The sequence below is a fragment of the Saimiri boliviensis genome, chromosome 1 (assembly GCF_048565385.1).
Source record: "Saimiri boliviensis isolate mSaiBol1 chromosome 1, mSaiBol1.pri, whole genome shotgun sequence".
NCBI lineage: Eukaryota > Metazoa > Chordata > Mammalia > Primates > Cebidae > Saimiri > Saimiri boliviensis.
The window spans coordinates 116,005,452-116,031,013 of NC_133449.1; the positions used below are offsets into that span (position 1 = coordinate 116,005,452).

General features: G+C 49.5%; 1 protein-coding gene across 2 annotated transcripts in view; it reads right to left on the reverse strand.

Moving 5' to 3' along the window:
* GNAO1 (G protein subunit alpha o1) overlaps window positions 1-25,562 on the reverse strand; it is a 167,488-nt gene that overhangs the window by 57,863 nt on the left and 84,063 nt on the right. The window lies entirely within an intron of this gene.

Sequence of the window (25,562 nt, forward strand, 5' to 3'; positions counted from 1 at the left end):
GCAAATGTTTTAGGATTATAGGTGGCCCTTTTGAAACATGAAAAAAGCTAGAGCCTCTCTCCTTAGAGAGAGAAGACATGTAAACATGCACACACTAAACCACCCACAGGAACTACACATCCAGCTACACTCGGACACAGATACACAGTCACACACATACATGCATGCATACACACACACACACACACACACACACACACACACACACACACATACACACTGCCCCCCATCCACCCACCCCAATCTACATTTTATTTTTGAAGTGGCAGCTCCAGAATCCTAGGTTAGAAAGCTGGCCAATTACAAAACACAGGCATCTGAGTGGTTTCTAAGCCACAGCATTTGCTCAGATTGTCTGGGTCAGTGCTGCCTCCAGACCCCCAGGTAGACTGTGTTGATTTCCCCCAGCAGAGTAATAAGCCTGGCAGAGTGGCTTGTGTAACTATTTCCATCCTGCTGAAGACGCTGTCTCCTCATCATCTAGATTGCGTGGAAGTGGCTACTCTGCTAGCTCCCCATGCAAATTTAATAATGTTCTAAAAGCTCAGTTCCACATAAATATAAATGTGTTTCCAACTCTGAGGTTTCAGTGATCAGGAGCTTTTAGAAATCATTCAGATAATTATTTAACAGAGAGCCAACAGCTTATTGGAAAAAGTGATTCAGAGACAAGAAAGAAAGAAAGGAGAGAAGAGCTAGGAGAGAGCAGGGAAGAAAGGAAGGTGGAGGCTGCCTTGGGCTGGGTGCGGCGGGGCGGGGCAGGGGCGAGGAAGCACAGTGAAGCCTTGGCAGTCACAGCCCTGCCAGTCACATGCAGCCTCATGCCAGGCCGTTTCTGAAAAGGCTTTTATTTGAGAGAATTAGACGCCGCAGATCGGAGGAAGCAGGTCCCAGGGTCCTGCCTCCCTAGAGTGGGATCTGCCTCTGTTCATGCTTCAGAAAGGAGGGAGAAAGGCCTTCTCTCTTTAGGGTTGGACAGCCCCAGGAAGGCTAGCTAACCCAGCCCCGGAGGCTTCATCTGGAGAGTGAAGGTAGGAATGTTCACCTGGATGGCAGCCCCAAGCCTTGCCTTTGGAGTTAGACAAGCCTGGGTCTTGGTGCTGGCCCTACCATCTCTATCAGCTGTGTGACTATAGCCAAGTTACTCAACCTTTCTGAGCCTTGGTTTCCTGATCTGTAAAATGAGGCTAATCATTTTACCTAGCTCACATGGATAAGGCAAGCCTTCCCAAACTTCAGTCCTTTCTGTCTTGTTTTCACCATTTCTGCCCAATCCACATGATACCCCTATCCTTATGTTCATGATACGTTTCATTTAATTAACTCATGTTTTAAAAAGTTAAACCCCTACTTTGGCCCCATTCTAATATCTGGGCAGTCATGAGCTAGATGGGCTACGTTTTGGATTCATATTAAAATAAGCATATCCCTATTAAAATGAAGACTGTTGGGGTAACACCAGAAATAACAGAGTGTCTCAGAGCCCAGCATATATGCCCCACATGTGGGAGTAGTTGTTACTGCCCTTGTTATCATCACTGTCACTGATCAGTAAGTGTAAGCTGGAGGGGAGGTAACAATGGGGTCTATGCAAGCACCTGGTTCAAGAGCCCTTAACCCATATCTGGGGCTCCCATCCTCTTCTTGCCAAAGCCTGGGCCCCAGCCCCAGCTCCTCTTCACCTGTTTCCTTCCCACTTTTCACAGGCTGCCTCACATCTGCACATACAGAAGAGCATCCTACACAAAGATAACTATTTTATTTTGATTTTTTGAGAAGGGTCTCACCCTGTTGCCCTGGCTGGAGTGTAGTGGCACGAACATGGCTTACTGTAGCCCTGCCCTCCTGAGCTCAAATGATCTTCCCACCTCAGCCTCCCAAGTAGCTGGGACCACAGGCATGCACCACCATGCCTGGCTAATTTTTTATTTTTATTTTGTAGAGACAGGGTCTTGCTATGTTTCCCAGACTGGTCTCCAACTCCTGGGCTCAAGTGATCCGCCCACCTTTACCTCCCGGAGTACTGGGATTATGGGCATGAGCCAGTACTCCCACCCGATAACTATTTTTTTAATTGTCTAGTTTTACATAAAGAAGAAAATACACACTCCCTGACCCAGCCCAGCTGCACACATTTTTCCATCTTCACAACTCCTTCCTCCCCAGTTTGACAAAACCTGAGTTTCTAAGGAGGGGAAAAAGTACTCCATCCAGCACTGCCTGGTTATTTTTCAATTCTGCCTAGCTAACTAACCCAGAACTTCCTAATTACAATTCCACCAGGAAGCTATAACAGTTTCATTAAAAAGAAGAGAAGAACTGAAATTCAAACTTAACAAAAAATTCCCACCTTGTAAACACACACACACACCCTAGTTAGACAAAACAGGTGCACCGTGTCCATGGCATCCACCCAGCAGGTGGCTGTACGCACAGGAAACAGGCTTGGGTTTCAATTTAGAAATCCCAGATCTGAGTCCAAAATCTGTACTCCCAGCTGTGTGATGCTGGGCAAGGTGGTTGGTGTCTCTGAGCCTTGGCTTCCTTGTCTGCAATTAGGGGTCAAGATGGTGCCAGCTCGTGAACCTGCTGTATGATGAGGGTACAGTGCAGGGAGTGAGTGCTCTGTGAGCTCTGGTCCATCACACCAGATATGAATGTCAGAGATATGAATGTTTCTGGTTTAAGGGGTCACATTTGGGTCTGGCTAGAGCAAGCTGGGGGGCAGGTGGAGTTTATCCGACCCCACCCTGGGTATAGGGAATTCTGCATCCTACTCCCAAAGGGGTGTTTTCTCAGTTAGCTGATGGCTAATCCCTACTGGTAGATGCTTCTCCTTCTAGGAGTATTAGTACTTTAACCAGGATTCTTAGAGACTAAAAACCTTTAACACCCAAAGGGCTCTAACTGGGAGATTTTGGGCATGGGGGAGACACTTTTCAGTGGGGCCTCATCATCACTCTTGGATAATGTATACCTTGTAGAAAGAGTTGTGGGATGGCTACAGCTTCCAGAGAACTGGGATTCCCTCATTTTATCACTAGGGAAGAAACTTGGGTTTCCAGAACCAACTCAGATTCTGACCTGGAGCCCTAACCTGTTCCCATCATGGGCTCTGTTTGGTTAAATGCTTTGGCTAGAGACAAAGGGTTGCTTTTCAATCCCTACCTGTGCTGGGCCCTAGTTGGAGCCCAGCAGGCTGTCACTGGTTGAAGGCCAGTCCTGCAGATTCTAGGGTGCGGGTGACAAGCTGGGCAGAGGCACCCTGAACAGCCTTGATCCTCAGCTTCAGCATCTTTGTGTCCCTCTGGGTAGGAGCTAGAGGCAGTTAGAGCCCAGACACGCTGCTGAAGATCCTCCAGCAGGCTCAGAGACGCCCTCTGCATGGCTGTTCACACAGGGGTCCTTGAATGCAGCCTTGTTGAGGACTACTATAACTCAACTCCACATGGGAAACAAATGCTTCTCCCTTCAAAGCTGAAGGACTTTGTTTAGCTAAGCTCAATTCCAGCCCATTGCTCTGGCAACGGGTCTTTGGGGGATTTACATCTCATGCATCACAACAGGGGAATAGCCATTCAGCAAGCAAGGGTGGTAAAAAAAACCCACAACACAACACCAGTGTGCCTGCCCCCACCCCAAGAGCACTGCCACAAAACAAGAACAGAATCAGCAACAACAGAAATCTCCCACAAGCCCAGTCGGCTTTGGCTGGCAATCAGCCAAACAGGAATTCAAACTTAATCAAACTTTCCTGTCTCCCTTGTACAACTCAGGAAATCAGTAATTGGCCTTATAATTGAGTTTTCTGATCACGTATCAAAGGAATGGGTCCTGCCAAAGGCCAAGAAATGGCATGTCTCCAGCCAGGATAGCCAAGGTCCCTAATAGAGGCTCTAGAAGGTACAGGAGGAGAATTAACTGCTGGTTGGCTAAGAACAGAGCCTGTTATTTATAACCAAGGATGAAGCCAGTGACAGCCGAGCCTTGCTTCTGCAAAGTGGTCTCCCCTAAAACACCCACCCAGGAGCCCCAGGTTTCTGATTCAGAAAGGAAGCCTTTGACAACAGTGTCAGTGACAAGCAGGGTGGAAGACTGGGAGGCAGAGGCACAGACACCACCTTGGTGAGGAGCACCGTCCAGGGAGAGGGAAGGCTGCCTCACTGGGGGAAGGGGCCTGGGCAGAGAGAGGAAGGGCTGATTCAAGAGCCATTCTGGAACAGGAAGTGGAAAATGAAGGGGAAAGAGGAGTCCAGGGTTTCTGCTTGAATAAGTGGGAGAAAGGTGGTGCTTTCAATATAAAGACAGAAGGGAAGAAGCCTGCTTTGTGCGGCGTGGTTTTGCACGGGCTGGGCCTGGGGTGCTGGCACACCTTAGCAACAGAAGCGCTAGCAGTTACAGCTCAGCCTTTGTGTGCCTTCAATAAGTGCTATGCCCCTGAGATCATCATCTCATTTAATCTTCCCAGCAGCAAAAGGACGTAGGTGACTTATTATACACACCAGAAAAACAAGGCTCAGAGAACAGAGGAGACAGGCCTGACCATCTGTGAGCCACGGAGCAGGGACTTGGACCCAGGACTGTCTGACCCCAGAGTCCACAAGTTCAACCGCTGATGGCACTACCACTTATTTACCTCTCACAGCCAAATAGAAGTAACTAGCAAAGCGCTCCCCATGCTGGAAAGGCAGATTAAAACCACAGTGAAATACCACTGTGCACAGACTTGAACAGCTGATGAAAAGGCCTGGCAATCCAAGTGTCGACAGTGAGCGTGCAGGACAACAGAACCTTTATATGTTGCTCGTAGAGTTTTCAACAGTACCACCATTTGGGAAAGTAGTTTGGAAGTTTCTTACACAGTTAACATACCCTCCCAACATGATCCAGCAATTCGATTGCTGGGTAGTTACCACAAGAAATGAAAATGTATGTCCACACAAAAACTTGCACATGAATGTTCTAGCAGCATTATTCGTAAGAGTCCCAGAATGGAAACCAGTGAAATGTCCATCAACAAATGACAGACAAACAAATGATGGTTTACATTTGGGGTAGGTTGGAAGCTTGGCCATAAAGAAGTGTGATGAGAGAGGCAGCAGCAAGAATCCAGAGACAGGCAGAGGATCTGGGAGGGACAATGTGTGCAGACACTAGCTCACATCCAGTCCACTTTTTTTCTTTTTGACATGGAGTGTCGCTCTGTTGCCCAGCATGAAGAGCAGTGGTGCGATCTTGGCTCACTGCAACCTCTGCCTCCTGGGTTCAAGTGATTCTCCTGCCTCAGCCTCCTGAGTAGCTGGGATACTACTGCTACTCAGGAGGCTGATACTATGTGCCATCATGCATGGCTAATTTTTGTATTTTTAGTAGAAACGAGGTTTCACCATATTGGCCAGGCTGGTCTCCAACTCCTCACCTCATAATCTCCCTGCCTGGGTCTCCCAAAGTGCTGGGATTATAGGTGTAAGCCACTGCACCTGGCCCCTTTTCTTTCTTTCTTTCCTTCCTTCCTTCCTTCCTTCCTTCCTTCCTTCCTTTCTCTCTCTCTCTCTCTCTCTCTCTCTCTCTCTCTCTCTCTCTCTCTCTCTCTCTCCCCTTCTCTTTCTTTCTTTTTAAGCAAAGGCTTCTGCTGCGGTTGGAGCAAAGATAGCAGTCCCCACATTCTGCGAGACTTATCCTGCAGAAAGCTTTAACCTGGTCCCCCATCCCACCTATGGGAAGCTTGAAGCCCAGAGAACGATGTGGCCTGCTAGCAGTGTCTTCCTAAGTTAGTGCCAGAGCCAGGATTGCAGGTAGACTCCCCTCGCAGAGCCTGGCATAGGTAGAAGTCAGGTACACCGGGGGTCAGCCCGTGGCTCTGCTGCCAGTTGGGCAAGTGACTTAACCTTTCTTAGCTCAACTACAAAGTGCAGTTAATAACTGTCACAATACTGTTGGCACAGTTAAGTGATATGATTTGGTGTTTCCTACCAACATTAGGACCTATCTATCACCTACTAAGCACAAAATATGTGCCAGGTACTGCTGTTAATCACTTGACACGCCAACCTTCCTATAGCCTATGTCCATGTGGAAACATGCTATTGCGGGGGAAAGGTGCAGAGAGGTCACACTCTAGCAAGTCCGGTGAGGCGGTCGGGCACCTGAGCCTTTTCACCCATGCAATGTTCCCAAACCCAGTCATTCATTCATTGCTTCCCCCAACCTGATATCAGGACCGCTCTGATAATTTCAGAGTCTCATCTTCAGTCATAGATATGAAATTATGGGTTTGATATGTTAGCGATCTCTTTTCAAGTACATATTGAAACTGATATGCAACTACAAAAGTAGAAATAAAAGGCTTATCCATGTACCATTTAATCTCATATTCCACCAAAGTACATGTGCCATACCAGGGCAACACTGACATGACACGGGAGAAGCTGCTGGCACACTGTCTGGCACACAGAACATGGGACTCATGTTCCAGAGCTGTCATGCATGGTCATATCAGAAGGGCAATCCATTTTTAGAGCTGGAATGGGGGACACGGTGAGAAGCCACCACCACAGCCACCATGAAATGAATTTTCAGGTGTGCTGTGTCATGTCACAGAGAAGCGAAGCTGTTTAACTGCTCAGCTGGGCCCAAGTGAGGAGCAGGAAGTAGCCAATAGAGCCAAGAAAATGGACCTGTCACCCCAGCAGAGGTGCTGCTTCCAGTTGGCAGCAGCTTGGCTAAAATTCACACCTGAGCACTGTCCCAGAGACTGGCTCCCTATTGACAAAAGTATTTCGTCTCTTCTTCCTGAGGTCACAGCTTGGCATTTCCAAGACTTCCTGCAGTTAGATGTGACCAGGAACCAAGTTCTGGCCTGATCCCAAAAACTTTCCTTGCGACCTTCCCCAGTCCGTTGGCCTGATACCAGGAGTCCAGCAGAAGACCCTCAGCTAAGGTTAAACCACTGACCACAGGGGAGGTGGCTCAGGCCTACGTGGGACAGGGCAACCCCCACCTCTTCCACATTAGACTGTGGTGGGAGCAAGGAAGTAACCTTCACCGAGTTGCGATCTTGAGATTTCTGGGCTGCTGGTTACAGCAGGTGGAGTTGGGCATTTTCCAGAGTGTCAAGTACCTTCTGTTGCTACCATACTAGGGCTTATACCTAGGGAGGTATTAACACTTTCTCCAATATTTTCAAATACTGCGTCCTTTTCAGAGTAGGCAATTAACAAACAGAGAAGCAGGGGTGAACTTGCAGCTCATAAGCCATGAACATGCTGTGTAATAAGATGCTGGACAGCTCCGTTTTAAATTCTAAATTTGGCCAGACATGGTGGCTCATGAATGTAATCCCAGCACTTTGGGAGGCCAAGGCGTGGGATCACTTGAGCTCACGAGTTCAAGACCAGCCTGGCCAACATGGTATAACCCTATCTGTACAAAAAATACAAAAAATAGCTGGGTTTGGTGATGTGTGCCTGTGATCCCAACTATTTAGGAGACTGAGGTGGGAGGATGGTTTGAGCCTGGAAGGCAGAAGTTGCAGTGAGCTGAGATCATGCTATCATACTCCAGCCTGAGTGATGAAGCTAGACTTTGTCTTAAGAAAAAAAATTCCAAATTTAAATTCAGCTTCATTTTATCCACAGGGTAGAAAAGTACCAGTATCTTTTGAGGTTGTTCTGGGGATGCAGTGGGATACATCAATGCCTGCAAGGCATCCAGCACATAGGCACAGAGGGGATGCTCAGTGAATGGCGGGCTCCTCCTGCTGTGGGCACAACTTAGCACACAGCCTCAGAAGCCCCTAAACTCAGGGATGACTGCAGCCTAGATGCAGTTCAGATCGTCTGCTGGGCAAGAGCCTGGTGGGGAATGTGGTGCAGTGTGGAGCAAGAAAGAGCCAGTTCCTTATGCTCCAAAAGAGTGCAAGTCTAGAAGACAGGGCAGGCAATGGTACTATGGTCAGAATATCTGCGTCTGTCCACAATTCTCATGTTCAAAACCTAATCCCCAAGGCAATGATATTAAGAGGTGGGGCCTTTGGGAGGTGATTAGTTCATAAGAACATTGCCAGCTTGAATGGGATCAGTGCCCTTATAAGTGGGATTGAGGGAACCTGTTTGCCCTTTCTGCCACAAGAGGATGCAATGACAGGGCACCGTCTATGGAGCAGAGAAGAAACCCTTACCAGACACCAAATCTGCTGGTATCTTGATGTTGGACTTCTCATCCTCCAGAAATGTGAGCAATTCATTTCTGTTGTCTCTAAATTACCCATTCTAAGGTATTTTGTTGTAGTAGCATGAAAGGACAGAGACAGATGAGTAGGTCTCGAGAAGAGAGAGGCTCTGGCAAGGGAGAAGAGGCAAGGGCAGAATGAGGTGAGACCTCAAAGGGTACTGTCACAAAATTAGAAGGATAACACACAGAAGGGGAGAAAATATTTGCAATTCGTACATCTAACAAAGGACTTGTAACCAGAATAATGGATTCTTACAACTTAGTAATAAGACAAATTTAAAGATGGTCTCGTTCTGAATAGACATTTTTCAGAAGAAAATATACAAATGGCCAAAAGCACATGAAAATATGCTCAACATCATTAATCATTGGGGAAAGGCAAATTAAAACCAACATGAGTTACCATTACACCCACGAGGATGGCTACAATAAAGACGACGGACAATAACACGTGTTGGTGAGAGTGGCGAGATGCTGGAACCCTCCTATGTGGAAGATGGGAATGTAAGATGGTGCGGCCACTTTGGAAAACAGTTTGACAGTTCCTCAGAAAGTTAAACATGGAACTACATTATGAATCATCAGTTCTGCCCCTAGTTATGTACCCAAGAGAAATGAAAACATGAGGCTATACAAAACGTCTAGGTGAATGCTCATAGAGCATTCATAGTAGCCAAAAGGTGGAAACAAGCTAAATGTCCATCAAATAATGAATGGATGAATGAAATCTGGTATATCCATACAACGAAGTGTTATTCAGCTACAACACAGAAAAACCTTGAAATCATTATGCCAAGTGAAAGAAGCAAGGTGCAAAAACGTACATAGTGTATGATTCCATTTATATAAAATGTCCAGAATAGACAAATCCATAGAGACAGAGAGCAGATTAGTGGTTGCCAGGGGCTGCAGGCAGAGGGGTTGGAAGGAAATGCTGGTGGGTATAGGGTTGGATGCTTGCCTCTGTGCCCTGCCTGGAGAGGGGCCAGGTTTCAGAAGCGGATGCACAGAGCCAGCTTTCAGGAGGCAGCCCCTCTCACATGCCTCATGTGTGTGACCCCTACTCCCTGCTGCTTTCCGCACAGTGCTTGGGCAAGAGGTGTGGTTTCAACTCAGCAGCTGAAAAAAACTGAGGCCTGCAAGAGGGCCTATAAACAAGTGAGCTCTAGAATTCAGGTTCCAAACTCATTTTAGGTCTCCATGATCTGATTTTAACTACCCACTCTGATTTTACAAGGAGCCATACAGAAAGCAATAGGCCAGGTGCTCAAACATCTGGGTTCAAGAACAGCTCTGTCACAGACTAGCCGCAGACTTTAATAGAGCACCCACCAATTCTGGGCCAGGCACCATGCTGGGTGCTGGAGATGGACTCCAGCCGAAGCCATACAGGCCATGCCCCTGTCCTTTACGGTCTTGCTGGGTTGGTGGGGGGTGCACAGACATAGATCGAATACTCAAATGAGCACACACACACAAACTTGTGTTTACAAACTGTGACAAGACTTGAAGTAGCCCCCAGGGGTCTGAGAATCAGCAGAAGAGGCCCAGCCTATTTGGGGAGTCAAGAAAGGCTTACAGGAGAGGGGAGGTGGAGGTGGAACCCAGGCCTGGGGGAGGGGAGCAGAGAGGAACTGTGGTGGAGAATGGCCCCAGTGGAGGGGAGAACTCACTCAAAAGCCCAGAGGCTGGGAGGTTGTGGCATTTAAAGAGTCAGCAGCGAGCCTGTGGCAGGAGCTGTAGGAGATAAGGCCAGCTTTACCCTGAGAGCCAAGATGCCACTGAGCGCTTTTAAGCTGGGGATTAGATATGCATTTTTAAAAGCTCACTTTGGCTATTGTGTGGAGCACAGATTATGGGGTGGGAGGCAGGAGAGGCAGTGGGGAGCTGGAGAGGCTGGTGCAATTGTTTGGGGAACCGGGGCGGTGACATTCCCACTGCTCTAGGTTCCAGGTACCCCAATGGTACCATGGGATACATGCCTATGTGCTCTGGGTTTGGGAGTGGGCCAATCAATAAAATGTGTGCAAAATGTTTGTAACAGTGCTATCAGCCAGGTGCCCAAAGGCCTCCCTGGCCTCCATACCTCCTTCTCAAGTCTGCGCGGTATGCTCTGCCATCTCATCTTCATCTGGCAAGCCGCTACTGAAATCCATCCTTCCTCTCCCCAGCACACTGGGAACCTTCTGGACTGATCAGACTAAAACTGACAGCTTTGCATGGGGCTGCTCATCTCCCGCATCCCTGAGACATGGTTTCCCTTGACACAGATGCAGCAGTGCTAACACTTGACAGTTTTTCTGCCTGATTTAGTGGCTTCACCCCAGTGGCTCTGTGGCTCGTGTGCCAGTCTGCACCAGCGTCCCCACCCGGTGGGGACCATGTCCATTTCTATAGTCCCCTGCCCCGGGCTATAGTCTTGTCTTAGAGTGACAACCCTGAACCACTCTAATCGATGGATGGCAACAAAAGAGGACCCAGCCCCAAACTTGAGTGCTTCATCCTCAGTGACAGGCCGATCTGCCCCCACAGTGGGCTGGATGCTGTGGGGCAAATGGGCCCAAGTGGCCTGCACTGGGGGCTCACCAAGGACTGTCCCTCCTGCTGGGCTGCTTTTGCTGCTAACAGCCTGGCAGCTGTGGGAACATCAATTCCCTCCTTAAGAGAGAGTCAATCTTCAACCGAATACAGGTGCCCTGCCTTTGAAACTCGGTGTTGTTTTTTTTCCCCTCTCTCTCTCTCTTTTGGATACAAAGGAAGAACCTTGTGCTTGGCAATCACCTAAACTTAGCAATTAAGTTCTGCCAGGGGAATTTATAGAACTTTTTAGAATTTATAGAACTAAAAAGTAGGTGGGGTGGGGAGGGGAGATCTTAGATCTCATTCCTTGGATCTAATGGATGAAGAAATGGAGACCCTGTAGCGTAAGGGATGCGCCTGATATCACAATGCCAGCTGGGACAGGGCCTGGGGTCTGGTCTTTCTGTGAGGGGTCAGTGTTCTGAGTGAAGGCCTGGCATGTTTCCAGTTCATGATGAAGACCTTATCGCACTTCACCCCTGCTGCTGAGTTCTGGGGGACCCCAGGCTGCCTGAGCTCCTGACTCTCCAGAGGCCAGAAAGTCATGCAGAGGGAAGACCAGCCCCCATGCCAACCACTCTTGCTATTGGAGCTGGGTGGCTTATGACACAAGGCTATGAAGGCTGCATTTTCCTACCACCCCTGACTTTTCCCCAGGAGAAAGCAACCTCTTTTTAGAGGCCAGACCTGATTCTCTTCTCCCTGTATAGCTTGGGGACTTCTACAGCCAGAAGCCCAAGGATGTGCTCTGGTCTTACTTCCTGGCATGCCCCATATGGGGACACTTGGGAACTTCCTGGCATGCCCCATATGGGGACACTTTCCAACCTCCTAACCTGGTAGCTGGTGAGACCCCAGGAGCCAGCCAAGGAAGAAAAATCAGCCTCAACTGGAGCGGATGCGTCCTCCATTGTTCAGAGACACCTCAGCCTCAAATGCCAGCAGGACGTGACCATGGCATGGCCGGCCAGCTGCAGGCACAGCTGATGTCAGAGTCGCTCTGATGGCTGGCTGAGGCTGCCCTCTTCCCAGTTTCTCAGTACTCACTGGCTATCAACTATATGCTCGGCTCAGTGCCTTGTCCAAGGCTGTGGCTCCCAGCGATTTTCCTGGTAGGAAAGTTGAGGTGGATGATGTGGGCGTGCATCCTTGTTGGGTGGGTTAAAAGCAGTGGTTCCCAACCTTTTTGGCACCAGGGACCAGTTTCATAGAAGACAATTTTTCCACAGACCGGGAATGGGGGATGGTTTAGGGATGACTCAAGCCTATTACATTTATTGTGTACTTTATTTCTATTACTATTACATTCTAATATATAATGAAATAATTATACAACACCATAATGTAGAATCAGTGGGAGCCCTGAGCTTGTTTTCCTGCAACTAGACAGTCCCACTTGGGGGTGATGGGAGACAGTGACAGGCATTAGATTCTCATAAAGAGCGTATGACCTAGATCCCTCGAATGTGCAATTCACAATAGGGTTCACCTCCTATGAGAATCTAATGCTCAGGCAGTAATGTGAGCAATGGGGAGTGGCTGTAAATGCAGACAAAGCTTTGCTCACTGTCCCACTGCTCACCTCCTGCTGTGTGGCCCAGTTCCTAACAGGCCATGGACCACTACCGGTCTGTGGCCTAGGGGTTGTGGATCCCTGGGTTAAAAGCGCACACCCTGGAGTTGGATTGCCTGGGTTTGAGCTCAGCCCCACCACTTATGAGTGGTGTGACTTTGGGCTAGTCCCCTCCCTGAACTTCATTTTCTCACGTGTAGAATGAGAATAATAATAGAACCTATGTATCAGTCAGGGTCCTGGCAAGAAACACAGTGCCCTTAAGTGTGCAAGAGAAGAGGACCAAATGGGTCGACGTGAGGAATGTGCTTGCCATGGTGCAGGCACACAGACGTGCCAGTGCTGCCCTTTACTGTCACTCCTGGAGGCAAGTGGAGTGCAAGTGTGGGTGAAAGTCTCAAGAGTGACAACCCTGAACCACTCTGATGGATGGCAAAAATAGAGGTCCCGGCCCCAAACCTGAGTGCTTCATTCTCAGTGACAGGCTGATCTGCCCCGCAGTTGGCTGGATGCTGTGGGGGCAAATGTGGCAGCAGGAGAGGCAGAAGACAGCAGCCCTGCCCTTTGACTGTTTGGGGGCCCAGATGCTGGTGGGTGCACGGGACAGGGACCCTGGAGCAGGGAGGGCAGACCTGGAGCCGTTTCTGGGAACTGGGAGTGTGGTTCTTGCTTTCAGTGGAGACAGGCAAGAGGCACGCAGGTGGGAAAATCCCTGGCCTAGAACACAGGAAGCCTGGTTCACATCCCAGCTCTGCTGTCCCCTGGTGGGATGATCTCAGCAAAGTCGGACATTATGCCTCAGTGTCCCCTCTGTGAAAGGAAGGACCTGAGTGAGAGCAACAAGTTCCAGAAAATGGTTATATAACTTAATAGAATTACTCAAATGAAAACAAAAAAAGGCTTGTGAAGCCCTGGGTGGGACATGTGTCAACAGGCACACCTACTGTAGGACTCTACTAAGTGCCTTCGATACTATAAGGCGTACTGTGGTTTCCCAAGACAACATATGGTCTATGTTCCCAGACTTATTCACAGAGAGCTTTGGCCACCATATCCTGGACTATAAGAGCATCAGTGATTCTTCTAGCACAAAATTCCATGTTCACAGCAAAGTGCTTACCTAGAAATTGGTCTGTGGCAGTTAAACTCCCACAAGACTACCACGGACTACAAGAGACAGGGATACACAATGAAGGGTCACACAGGGTAGTCGGCGAAGCCTCCCTGGGGAGGTGGGGGAGAGCTAGACACAGCAAAGCCTCCTTGGGAAGCTGCACAGCCCCGGTGCAGTCCACTAGGAGCTGTCGAGCATGGCGGGGATTCTTGTCCTGTGAAGAGAGGCTCACCCCTCTGTGGCCAGAGGCAGACAGGACTAAGATTCTCATGTTCTGGGCTGGGGAGAATCACTGGGCCTTGGATAAAAAGTAAATCTGATATGCTATAACCAGGTCTACCGAGTGGACTTCCAATCATCCCTGTGGAATACTGCTTGGCAACTCAGACAGCTCTTGACCCACACCATGGAGACCTTCTACAATCCAGTCACCCTTCTGCAAAAGACAGCCCTCCATTTCCCCTACTCCCTTTGTCACTGGCCAGAAGGGATGGCTGGAATGGCATCCTAGACCTGCAGTGGACACAGAGACCCCGTGTGTGACAGAGCAACACGGCAGAGCACTCAACTGTGTCACATCTGGGCTGCTCAGGCGATGCATTTCTGTTTTAGTCACATCACTGTTATTTTGAAGGCCTTTGTTACAGCAGATGAGCCTGTATCCTGCATACTATACACCTAGTATTATTGCCATTTTACAGATAAAGAAACTGAGGTTTAGGATCATTAAGGAACCTGCCTGAGGTCACAAAGCTAAAAAACAGGGAGCCAACTTTTGCCAGTGGGCTTGTCTGACGCCAAAGCCTGTGCTCTTTGCTGCATCACACAGAGCTTCACGTCAAAACTGTGCACTAAGTTCTCTGTGAGAAGACACACTAGTCTGTGACCTTATCACCAGGCTTCTTGCTGCAGAGTGGAACTCTCAGGCTTGGTCCTGGGGAGGGAAATATCTGGCAGTCAAGGACTTAATCATTCAAGTCCATAACCACAGACTCTAAAAACAGTGAGGAAGCCCCAGCCTGGACTGTGTCCCCAGCAGGTGCCCTCGCCTACAGGTCTATGCCCAGGGAGCCAGCCTGGGCCCGGAGAGCTGCCTTTCCCCTCTTTGGCCAGTAATCATCAGGAGAACCAGCTGGTCTAGGCACCAGGCAGGGAGTGGGGTTGCCATGACAAGTGCAGCAGGAAGAAGAAAGGGAGACAGAGAGCTGGGAAAGAAGTGGGAGACCCCCACAGAGCTGGGAAAGCTGGACCTAATTCAGCAGGAGCTATTTCAGGACTGTGCCCTGGGACCTCAGATCAGAGATACTGGGGGAGGGGAGTCTGATGGTGTGAATGCTCCCAGTCCACATCTCAGTAAGCTCCTCCTGGGCTGGCTGGGGCAGGGCAGGGTGGGGGGTGAGAGGGGGTAGCAAAGAAGGAAGGAGAACTCTGGCCTGCTAGCCCTTGCGCTGAATGATGAGAGCTCACCATCTGGGCCAGGAAGGGTCTGTGGGTGCCAGTCGTAGTGAAAGATTCATGTTGTGTTTGGTGAAGTGCACTGCATTGCAAGGGTGCCCCATTCAGGGCTACTTTTCCATTGTAAATACTTTTTCCCTATTGTACAGATGAGGAAACTAATGCTGGAGTCGGGGCGGAGGGAGCAGAGGTCAGAATACCCAGAACGGGCTGTGGTCAGGGGCTGTGGGAGAGAGGTGGCTGCTCTCTGGATGTACAGAGTCTGGAGGTGGTTCCTCCCAGGACTCCCCATGCAGGCAGGCCAGGACTGCTGTTATGCTCTGGGTATGGGGGCCCATCTGTATTGGTTAAAGGTGGTGGACCTCACTCTGCCCACTCAACAGACAGCTGCAGGGTCTGGCATGCTCTGCGCCATGCCACAGGGGCTCCATGTTGGGTGGATGATGGAGACCCAGAGCAAGACCCAGCTTTCTCTCTGGACCACCCCTGGATGCTGCAGGAGCCTCTCAGCCCCTCTCTCTGCTGCCACTCTTGCTGCCCATCTCTCTCTTCTCCCCATGGCCACTACAAGCCTCTCCTAACAGAAGCCATGTCTGCACCTTGCTTAAAACCTTCAGTGGCTTCCTGTTGAGCCAGAAACAAAGCCAAACTTCCTTCCATGGCCTGGAAGCTCTTCTCACCTGAAAGAGCTGTGCCCTGCCTCTTTCTTCCACCTCATCTCCTGCCATTGTCCCCACCGACCTCTGGGTTCCAGCCACACTGGCCCTCTCTCATATTCTTACGCTGGGACAGGACTTCCCTACCTCAGGGCCTCTGCATGGGCTGTTCCGCCTGCCTGAAATGTTCTTCCTGCCAACCTCCCCATCTTGTTTGCCCCACCAGTGCCAGTCCCTTTCGCTCTTTGTCAGATGCCCCATCCTCAGCACAGGCCAGGCCGGGCCCGCTGCCAGGACACTCTGTCTCTGAAATCACTGAGGCTGTCTACCTACTCGCCAGCTGAGCTCTGGGCGGCAGCACACCTGCTTGCGTTAGATCACCATGGTACACTCAGCACTCAGCACACTGCTGGCACAGAGAAGGCCACGTCCATATTTCTCAAATAAATAAACCAGTGAATGAATGAGAAAGCCAGGTGCTAAGGATATCCGGGAGAGAAAGAAGACACGTCTGGCTGGAGGGGCTGTGGAATAATATTCACAGAGACATAGGCGGCCCTAATGAAAAGGAAGAGAGCAGTCACCGTTTCAGGAGCATTCGCTCTGCGCAGGCGCAGTGCTGAGCACCGCCAACACTGGACACTGGCGCACTGTCTATGCAGTGCCATCTCCATGTTTCCCAGTCACACAGTGTCTGCCACTCTCCTCTCTCTCAGTGATCTCTCCTCCTCTCTCCTTGTCTCTATTTCTCTGGGTTTCTGTCTCAGGCCATGCTGGGCCCCAGGTCACAAGCAGCCCTCCTCAGCTCCACTCCTGCAAAGCCAGAAAGAGGGCAGGTGTTGAGGCACACCATCTTCCACTCTGGATTAAGAAGGGATGGGTGATTCTGGGAGGGGATGACGTCAACTCTTTGACCTGTAGTAGCTAAGAGGCCTTGACACTGACCCTTGACTATGGTTCAGAAACAACTGTCACACCCAGGCTTCTGCCCTGGCTCTTCGCTAACAGGCAGGCAGTGAGGTGTGGGCAAGAGGAGGAGATGGCAGTAGCTGTTTACTGAGCACTTACTCAGTGCCAGGCACCCTGCTTAGCTCTTAACATGCATCATTTCTTTTAGCCACAACAACCCTGTGAGTAGGTATTATTATGATCTCCAGTTTTCAGATGAGGAAGCTGAGGGTCAATGAACCAGGTGACTAGTGCTACGTCGACTGGCTGGCGGAGGGCAGGGCCAGGATTCAAAGTCACATCCCTGACCCCTGCTGCCTGCTTTGCCTCCCTGGGCAGCCCTCAGGGGTAGTGCCTCCCAGCTCTGCAGAGAGACTGGCTCTAAGGCTGTTGCTGGCTGGGGCAGGCTCCAAGAGACCTGACTTCCAGTGGAGGGCCTCTCCTGCCACTGGCCCATCTCCCCTTTTCATCTCCCACTCTTCCCTGGTCCAATGTTACAGCCACAGTGGAAGGGCAAGACCATTGGTAGTGGTGGGCTGGGGGCTGTGCACCCATGTGTCCTGCCACCCGAGACCCCAGGGGAGAGGCTACCATGGGAGCAGCAGTGCTGGCTAGCAGCCAAGCTCAGCCATCTCATGGTCCTGCTGCCCTGGATGCAGCCTGACCGGCCCTCCACCCTGCAACATGAGTCATCTCCCACATGGGGCAGCACAGCTGGCAGCCCCAACGGCAAGGGGATATCCGTGGATGGCTGGTGGCCTCCCCAGCATCCATTTCCTCCTATTCGATTTCCTTTTCAGGAGTTCCTGGTTTTCTGCTGGGGAATTAACTCTCGTCCCAGGAACCCCTCAGCCCCCTGGTCATGGTGATTAGGTCAAGGAGGGGCAATGAGAGAGACAGAGAGAGAGAGAGAGAGAAACAGATAGAGAGAGATGCACAGGATTTGGTGGCTGCTCAGATGCACCTTGTGCTTGGTGGCATCCCAGGATGCACACAAGGTTATGAGTGATGACTTAGCTGCTGCAGCCATTTTCCTGCTTGGTGCAGTAGTGCTGCTGTGGAGTTGAGGGTGAAAACCACACAGTGGGGCAGAGTGGAGAGATGGGGGAAGCCAGGGACATGCCCTGAGCTGCTGATCAAGCCTGCACTCCCCACAGGTGTGTGTCTGAATGTCTGACTCCCTGGGCCTGCAGCTGTTTTGTGTTTTGTTTTGTTTGAATAAGCCAGTTTGCCAGTGTGATTGTATCCTCCTTCACCTGCAACCGAAGTGTCCAACTTACTCAGAGTGGGGTCTTCAGCAGTGACACAAGACCACTGTTCGTTGCCCAACAAAGAAAGAAGAGGGAAAGGAGCTGAGTAAAGCAGAAGCAGATGAGTGTGTGTGCAAGTGCATATAGGGGGGGATGGAAAGTGGCTCTGGTTTTCATAGGGAAGCCATCTCCATCTCACATGTGTGATGCCGTCCCTCAAACCAAGAGCTCGTGGTCCAATCCAGCCTTGGATCAGGGAGCAGGGCTAGAATTTCAGAGCTGGGAGAAGCCCTGGAAACCAACGAGTTTACCTTCTCATTCTAGGGTTGACATCTCTGTACAAGACCGGGAGCCCCTTGATCTTTGCATCTTTGCACCCATCCCTGCCATCTTGTACCCTTCCCTAGGAGGTAAGCATTTGTAAGTAGTAAGTAACTGAGTGGTAAGTATTTGTGGAATGACCAACTGAATGAAAGAAAATGAGTCTCCAAGTTGGCTGGGTGACTGGAAGCAGCCTGCTGAGATGGAAAGAGGACTGGCAGTGATGCAAGAAGCTGAACTCTCTAGCCCTGGATCTGCCACATATTCTCCTGGGTAAGTCTCTTTCCTGTTTAGGCCAGATGAAACGTATGTTCCACCTGCAAAATGGAGCAGCAGAATGAGATGGTCTTGAATGGAGCAGTTTCAAGCTCTATTCATCTGGCTGGCAAAGGGTCAAGGCAGGCTCTGGGGCTGCTGTAGGTGGAGAGCCTCAGCAACCAGCATGGGGCATGTTTACATCCTCTTCCTGGCCTCCTGTTTGGGCTATGGGAGTATGAAGCCTTATTGATTACATCCCCCAGCCCCCATCAGGTCTAACAACTACCATTAAAGTCTCTCTAAGCCCCAGGGGACTCAGGGAGACATAGGCCAGATAGCATCCTTGTTTTTATCTGATTCAAAATTCATGCAAACCACAAGGTGAACTGCACTGCACCGCAGAGGTAGCACCACAATATTTCCATGATTATTAAAAAAGATAATGTCCTTAGCTCCACTGTGTGACTTAAATGTCAAGATTTCTTTCACCAGAGGAGATCCAATGACATTCTGAAAGCGAAGTGTGAAATCTGAGTCTGCCTCCCAAAGAGCTGCCATTATCTCTTGGGGATACAGCTCCAGTCAAGGCCCCTGGAGGAATAAGAGCACGGGCAGCAATCCCGGCTGGCACCCATCTTTCATCCTGCTTAGGTTGGTGACTGAGACAGAGCAGCCCCCACCGCCGTTAGGGGCATGCTGCCCCCCATACCCTGAAAAGGCATGGAAACAGAGGAAAATCTTGAGCCTCTTCAAGAGAAATTCCAGGCACCTAGCTAGCCTTGAGAAGTACATGAACAACTTGAGAAGCAAGGAGGTTGTAATAGCTTAAAATAATAGCCACCAAGTAAGTTAGAGCCACGAGTTATTTGTTTCCCTATAGACGCTAAAGAAAACATCTTAACATATGCCCTTGAGTTGTTTTTCAGAAACCTGGACTCCCACCAGATGGTAAATGCCCATTGCAGTCAGGTAGACCTCAGAAGAGCAGGAACTGAGGCCAGAACGCTGGCTGCCAGTCTTTGTTCTAAATTTCTTCCTGAGGGGCCTGGAGAGACTCACACCTACAGGCCAGACCTTAACCTTCCTTTCGGCTGTCCCCAAGGTTTTAGACAAAGTCTCGCTCCTTCACTAACTACAAATCACAGAACCTCTCGATCTACCTATGACCTCAAAGCCCACTACACAAGATATCCTTTTTTGGGCCAAACCACTGTGTAACCTCCACATACAGGTTTATGATTTTGCCTATAACTTCTGCTTTCCTAAAATGTACCCTTGCCTTTAAAAGTCTTTGCTTGTATGGCCAGTGAGGAAGTGAGGTGCTAAGCACTAGCTGCCTGATTCTCCTAGCTAGAACCCCTGCAGATAAACGCAGTCTTTTGTCTTGTAAACTTCAGTGTTGGTGTTGGCTTTATGGCACAGGTTAAGCAGACCCAGGTTGGGTAACGTGATCTTGGGTGGCCAATTAAGAACCTTGGGCTTCTGTTTCTAAGTTGAAAAGTGCAGATAAAACCTTGCCCATTCCTTACTACATTGCTTTGAGTATAATTCATTAATACTTTATCAATAATAATGATTTTGGACAAACAATGAGAATAATTGCTAACACATGTTGAGAAGCTGCTATGTGACAGACGCTATCCTATGCACGTTACAGACGTTATCTCATTTACTCTTACAGCAGACATGAATGAGGGAGGTATCAGGATCATTACTATTTTACAGTCCAAAACACTGAGGCTTAAAGAGGTTATATAATTTACCCAGGGCCATATAGCTGGTGGTAGAATTGGGGTTTACATCTAGTATCCAATACTTCCTGTGTCAGGCACTGTGCTAGAGGAACAGGATCTATACTCTGTCCTTAAGGAGTTTGTAGTTGAGAGAAACAGGCATAGGCACAAATAGTGAGAAAATGAAAACTGGAGTATTTTCAACTGAATAAACCCTCATATAAGTTCAAGGCATGACTGCTACCAGTCCATTTGTTCACAATATATTTTACATAGGCAAAGATACACACATGTACACACGTACATTTTACATACGTTGACATATACACATGTGTGTGTGTATGATGAACTGTGTTAACAAAGGCTTGTTCAAAGACTTTCCCCATCCCCACTCTGGTCCAAGTGAACCTTTTAATCCTGTAATTGTTCAGTTTCCTCAACCCTTTCTTCCAGTGTCAGAGTTTAGGCCAGCTCAGCCAGACTAGGCCTTCTGCTTTTGTGATGCAGATGTAGGCCCTGGGATAAGGTTACAGGAAGGAGGAGGGGGAGAACTTGGCTCAGAAAGGGAAGACAATTTACATAATAATGAGCTGGGGTGAGGAGGGAGGGAGAAAAAGAGGGAAGGGAAGGAGGAAAAGGAGACTGAGAAGGAGGGAGGACAACAGAGGGAAAGGGAAGAAGGGAGGAGGAAAGGGAGATGAAGAAAAAGGGCAGAGTGAGGGAGAGGCAGAGCAGGAACCTCTTTGGTGGGAGAGAGAGAAGGGGAGAGAGGACCAGCCTTGCTCGCTGGGGTGGAGAAGAGGGTCTTTGGAGAACCTCAAGGGAGCGGGGTGGGACAGACATGGGAGGCTGGAGAGGATGTTTGAGAAAAGCAGGGGGAGCTGTCTCTGGTCCCTTTTCGTATTCTCAGAGAGACTTAGGATAAAGGATGGGATTCTTTGAATGATTGTTTTGCTAGATCATACTGTGCCTATCTCAATGGGACTCTGCTCTGGACCTGGGCCACAGAGATTCTAGGCTTATTAGTATTCAGTGTCTACACTGTATACATAGAGAATTCGTATTGCATGATACTGGGCAAGTCACATAGCCTCTCCATGCCTCATTTTTTTTTTTTAATTTATAAAATGAAGACAAAAATAGCACTCAGTGCACAGGTAGTTGTTAGGATTAACTAATCTAATCAATAAGGAATATTTATTAAATAACAAATTGTTTAAAAAAGGCTCTGAAACATAAAAATGGAAAATCATTATCTTAGAGTCAGTAATTCCCAGGGCTTCAGTTCTCTGAATCCATCCATTTGATAGGTACAGACCACCCCCACCTGGAAACCCCTTGGGTTTGGAAGCTGACTCACCCTCTGTGGTCCCGACCCACACGCTTCCTGGCTTTCTGGCTGAGGTTCCACCTTGTGCCCACCCACCCAGGCTGGTAACACCAGAGTTTTAGTTTCTTGATTCTTATATCCTTTTCCAACAGCCAGTTAATCACCAGGCCCCTGTATTTCCTTTGTTGCTATGCCTCACTCTGCTGCCTTTCTGACCCCTCACCTAGCCCCTTGCGCCTTATTTGTGGTCTGCTGCTGGAGCTTCTTCATCTCCGCCCCCAATCTTTAGTCTCGCCAACCATACCCTCCTCCCCACCCCATCCACTTTGAACATGCCATCATCATAATTTCCCAAAGTCTCACTTTCATCCCGTCCCAGCTCAAAATCTCTCCACGGCTGCCTACTGCTAACAGGATAAAACCCAAACTCCTTGGCCTGCCTTCCAGGGCCTACCAATCTGGCCTACCAGGAGCCAACTAGACCTTCCAGCTTTCCCACACTTTGTTCAGATGCCAGTCCTCTGTTCAGGCCACTGACCTCCTCTACCAATTAACTCTTCTTTCCCTCATAACCAACCACTGCTTCTACTATGTTCTTTCCTGGCTCCAAGGGCCGTTGCTGACCTACACCTGTACCTGTCAAACTATACCTGTGCTTCAAGGACAGTTCCAGCTCCACTCCTACTATGTAGCTCTTCCTGCCCACTATGTGCAAGGGCTGTGCTCACTCTGCCTATGAGCTCCATCTTCCCAGGAAGATGACCAGCTCCTTAAAGGATGCAATTCACATGCCTTTGAATTGTCACACGGGGCTTAACACCAAGCCTACACATGGTAGGTACTCAAATCAACAGCTGTTCACATAGTGATAAAGTCACAAGCACTTTGCCTTTTTTCTCTGAAAACTGGGAAAGTTCAAAATGTCATTCCATTAAAGGGATGGGTTTTGAAGACCTACTAAGTGCTGAGCATTGTGTTGGCTGCTGGAGTGAGGAGGTGACCCAAAGATAAATGACACAGGCCTTGATCAGATGACCTTAAATTCTGAAGGGGTTCTTAGGTTGGGCTCCGTTGGTGAGCCAGGCCCCCTGAAATTGCATGCAGAATTTCCTGGATGTGTGCTTGTGTCCCCTGACCTGGAGGAAAGGCTCATGGCTTTCATTAGCTGCTCAAAGGACTCTGACTATACCGTAGGGCCCACTGCTCTATGAAAAGATGCACAGACAATTAATCTTCATGCCAGTGTGTGAGATAAGAGCTTCAAGGAGAAAGCACTGAGCTGAGTTTCTTCCTCACAGAAGGAAAGGGGAAGGCTTCATGGACAAGATGAAGCTTAGTGGGTCCTTACTGAGTCGGGCAGTTCCACAGGGAAGAGGGGAAGAGGAAAGATGAGGGCATTAGAGGCAGAGAGCACACCCCAGCGAAGGCCCGGAGGCCTGAGACTGCATGGTGTCCCTGGAAGGGATCTGTAGTCCGAGGCTGAGGCCTGGAGTGTGGAAACCATAGACGGATATAGAGAGGTTCCTGCTGTTTGCCCTGAGCAGAGACTCTTTCAGGTTCAGGCTCACGCACAGTCACGGGGCCCCAAGTGACTCCACACCAGAGAGGCTGGGGGAGAAACCCGCCAGTCCACCTTCCTCTTGGGGCCAGGACCGGTGGTGAGTCAGCTGTTGGGGGAAGTCAGGGATACTTCAGCCCCTGTTCTAGGGGCTGACACCAAGGTACAGCAAAGAAGTTCTTAGGTGCTTTTCTGTGTGGAGAATGCAAGGCTGGCTGGCACCAGCAGGTACTAGGAGTGGATCTGTCTTCCTCCAGACACCCCTTGATGAGTGGTGGTGGGTGACAGAGGTGAAGAAAATACGAAAGGAAAGGAGGTCTCTTCTTTAGAGAGCAAAACACGGATCTGGGCTCGTGCTGCATGAGGTGGTTTCCCCAAAATCCAAATGGCAGATCCCCTAGGTGGGGAGTGGCTGGGGACGCAAGAGACAGAATAATATGGGGACCCAGCCCTGGGCTCAGGGCATCTGGATTATCAGCAGCTGCCTGGCTGCAGGTAGCTCTAGCTGAACAGAGCTTTATCTTCCTCTGCACCAGGCTCACTCCTCCCTCAGGGCCTAGGTGCTTGTCTGGAACCTTCTGTCCTCTCGTCCTCCCACTCTGAAGTAGCTGCTCCTCCTACCCCCAGATCAGGCTCTCATATCACCTTATTTTGTTTTCTTCGCAGCCCTTAGCATTATCTGACATTATGCAGTCACCTAGTTGTGGGCTTGTCTGCTGCCTATACTGGTAGATAGGAAGCTCCATGAGAACATGGAAAGGGAAGGATCTTGACTCTGAGCTGCCCCCACACCAGCAGGTGCTATAGGCCTTTCAGGCCTGGTGTGCCTCCTCAATGAGGGGGGAGAAGTGGTGGCCTTCCCTCTCTTCTGCCCAGCTCCACAGGCTGCGAATCCATGCCAGCTCGCTCCCAGGAGTGCCTTCTCCAGCCGTCTGGCTTGCTCTGGCCTGGGTTTGGGGTTCACTCCTATCCTGCTCCTCACAGGTGTAAGAATACAGGAAGCGGGTGCCTGAGTGCCAGGGAAGCCTTTGCTCACCAGGAAGCTCACACCAGACAAGGCTGTGTTGCCCTAGGGACGGGCTGGGTGCTGGCCATGGTGCCACCTTCCATAACAGGACTGGACGTGGACTCGACTGCGTCCAGTGGACCTTCCAGGGATTTCCCACTCAGCTCTCAGTCTCTCCTTCCATTGAAGCCTTCCCCTCCTTCCTACTTGAAGGCTCACTTAACTGGGACATCTCATGGAGGAGAAATAGCCAGAGAAGGATCCCTGTTTCCCAGGGGCCTACAGTACAGCCCTTAACATATCATAGTCCTAGCAATTCCCAAGCAATCATCTCTCTTTTCAGGATAATAAAATGGAAAAAAAAAGTCCCAAGGGAACAATTAATGTTTTCCAAAATGGAAGGAGAGAAGTATTCCAAAACCACACTGACTTTTTTGGGTTAAAATCAGCATAGGAGATTTTCAGGAAGAAAGAGCTGGCTGGGAGATGAATACATTTGCTCCTGGAAGATCTCAAGTGCTGTGTGTATGTGTGTGTGTGTGTGTGTGTAGGGGCTGTGCCTTTTGCACTGTGTCTGCTATCTGGCTGAGATTCAGGCACCATGCTCCTCACTCCCCACTTAGCCAAGGGGAGACAGAGAGGCCAGAAGTCTGTGGCTTGTGCCATGACTGAAGATAAGATGAGGCACTCCCTGCTCTGGGCTGTAATAAAATGAGTTAAATAAAATTAGTCAGTATGTGTAAAGTGCTCAGTATGTGCCTGGCAGCCAGTAGGTGCTCAACAAATGATAGGTGTTTTTATTCCTGCTACTACTATTAAGAAGAATGAAGCACTGTATTCATCTGGGCTAGTTCTAATGATCTCAATAGGTGCTTTCTGAAACCAGACACCATTCCCTGCTGTTCTCATTCCTGTATCCACAGCACATAGCATAAAGCCTCACACATCATAAGCCTGCAGTGAATGTACCGATTCACTCTCCCATTCCCTCTTTCCATGGGCCCTGGCTCTGTGACCAAACCCAAAGCTGGTCTCCAGTGCTTCCTTTGCAGAATCAACCTCCCAACTTGGCCTCCAGGAGGAGCAGCAGATGGGCCCAGGTCCCCCTGCTAGTACCCAGCTTCTCCACCCCAGGCTGGCCTCAGACATACCCTTGGTCACCCAATTCCCCAGTACCTGGAGAAGCCAATGCCAGGGCCAGATGACTCTGCCCCATGGAATTAGGATTTTGTGCATACCATATTAAATTTTATGTTTAAAGCTGTCTGTCACAGATGATTTATCAGACACAGAAACAACGAGGACAGTTTTCCTCTGTGAGGGAGATGAGTTTTAGCAAAGACAGGATGTGTATAATGTACAATCAAATCACACAGCAATCAGAGATGAATGCTCTCCATCCAGAGGCTCAGATGCAGAGCCCAGGTGCTTGGAGGCTCTACCTGCCCTCTGCCTCCTTCTCCAATCTCCAGGTCCCAGAGGGAGGATCACTGAGATTCAGTCCCAAACAGGACAAAGAGCTGCTTCTGGATAGAATTCTGAGGCTAT